Below are 2,350 nucleotides of genomic sequence, written 5' to 3' on the forward strand. Positions count from 1 at the left end.
CACACACACACACACACACACACACACACACACACACACACACACACGAAACTATCTTCCATCCTCCCCTTTGGACTCTAGGATTGCCTTGAGACCTGAAATGAAATTAAACTGAGCCCCAGAAAGGTAACCTGGGATCCATGCCCAGGTCTCCTGATTCTAAATTCAGGGACCTTTCCATAACCCCAGGCTGCCTCCCCTTATTTAGCATGTCATTTGGAAGGGAACTTTGCCACCCTCTAGTACAAAACCTTTTTTTTTTTTTTTACAGATGGCAAAATTCTGACTAAGGTTATCTATTCAGTGATTAAAAATGTAGAACAGCACAGAGGTAGCTCATGGACCTGAAGTCACTGCTGTTCAGGCATTTCAGTCATGTCTGATGCTTCATGGCCCCATTTGGGGTTCTCTTGGCAAAGATACTGGTTTGCCATTTCCTTCTCCAGCTCATTTTATAGATGAGGAAATGCAGGCAAACAGGGGTAAGTGTCTTGCCCAGGGTCACACAGCTAGGAAGTAACTGAGGCTGATACTGTTTAAGAGGTTCAGGGTCCCCCCAAAGACCGAAGTACTAGAAAGGGTCACCTGGAACAAATTTAGAGAATCAAGCATTCTTCAAGTTAAGTTGGCTAAAGTTTATTGTAAAACCAATGTGGCGGGCAGAGCTCCTTAGGCAACTTACATTCCTTAAGGAACTTGCAATTTAACAGGAATGATGCTAAACCTTCTATAGGAAAAGTGGTTAGATTATCTGGCAGATATGCTAATTAGGTGATAACACACAACCTTGGTCACAGGTGATATTCATTACTGGAAACCAGGGGAAGGGATTTCTCAGATGTAATTTTGGTCTGCTATGTCTGTAACAAGATAGCTTTGAGAGTTGACATCTATAGCTTGAACTCTGGATTGAATACAGTAACTTTGGGAATCAATACATGATAATTCTGGGGTTACAAGATAGTCTTGTTTTTGCAAGAGAATTTCTTCAGAGGCCAGCTTTTTCTTGTGATGGGGAAAGAGAGTTTGTTTTACTGGGGCCTGCTCATGAGTAATTGCTAAGCCTACTGTCCTTGGTCTGGGGAGAAAACTGTTAGGGATGGTGTTTTGAGGCTAGGGAGAAATGTGATCTTGGAAGTGGGGTCCAAGCACCCCAGTCAAGGCCAGACTTGAACTCATGAAGATGAGTCTTCCTGATATCTCTCCACGGCACCACCCAGCTGCCCTACTGAAGTCATGAAGACCTCAGCCCAGACACTGACTAACTGGGTAACTGTGGGCAAGTTACTTCACCTCTGCTGCAGTTTCCTCAACTTTAAAATGGGGGTAATAATAACACCTGCTTCCCTAGGGTCCTTGTGAAAATCAAATGAGAAAATATAAAGTACTTCAGAATCCTTAATGGGTTCTAGAAATGCTGACCATCATTATTACTAGTAGTAGTATTAAAAATCCAATCCCTCTCCTTTTAGAGGGAAGAAAAAGCTCAAAGTCAGGGTGAGGAAGGGACTTGTCCAAGGTCACACAGTGAGTGAGACACAAAGCTAGAACTCTAATCTGGCTCTCCTGGGTCAGTCTCTGAACCCAGACACCCAGAATCATAGATTTAGACATGGAAAGGAAGCTAGAGGCCACCATATAGTCCATCCTCCTCATTTTACTGAAAAGGAAACTGAGGTTCAGAGAAGTGAGGTCACCTACTCCAAATCACAAAGCTCAAATAAAGATATTCAGGACTTCTCACCACACCAGGATGTAGGGATCAGCTAGTATTAGATGCAAGGGAGAAGTAAGTCACAGGACGAAGAGGAAGGTTCTGGGGGTCAGAGATGACCACAGCCAGTTTTTGGGGAGGGGGAGACAATATAGTTGCTGTCAGCTAGATGGTGCAGTGCATAGAGCACTGGGCTTGGAGCTAGGAAGACTCTTCTTCGTGAGTTCAAATCTGGCTGCAGGCACTTCCTAACTGTGTGAACGCTTGGGCAAGTCATGTAACCCTGTTTGCCTCAGTTTCTTCATTTGTAAGATGAGCTGGAGAAGGAAATGACAACCCACTTCAGCTTCTCTGCCAAGAAATCCCCAAATGGAGCCACAAAGAGTCGGACATGATTGACATGACTGAATAGCAGCAACAATATAATTGGTGTTGACCTGGCCCAAGGCTCTGGGATATTCTTAGGGTCCACTCACCTTTTGTGCCTCGGAAAGCCTCAATGAGGAAGCCAGCTTCTTCTTGGATGCGCTCCTCAATGCCTCTCTTGCCCATGCCAAAGTCCCTGAGGGTGGTGATGGAGAATCGTCGGAGCTGCCGGGCCCTTTCTCCATTGCTGAAGGCCACACCTGGTCATTG

At 45.1% G+C, this 2,350-nt stretch overlaps 1 pseudogene; it reads right to left on the reverse strand.

The window, feature by feature from the left end:
• Positions 1 to 2,350, reverse strand: part of LOC138154606 (cytochrome P450 2A13-like) — an 11,750-nt pseudogene that overhangs the window by 5,764 nt on the left and 3,636 nt on the right.

The sequence above is a fragment of the Petaurus breviceps genome, unplaced genomic scaffold (genome assembly GCF_028583685.1).
Source record: "Petaurus breviceps papuanus isolate PSGF00001 unplaced genomic scaffold, PetGlider_PUasm1.0 91041, whole genome shotgun sequence".
Taxonomy (NCBI): domain Eukaryota; kingdom Metazoa; phylum Chordata; class Mammalia; order Diprotodontia; family Petauridae; genus Petaurus; species Petaurus breviceps.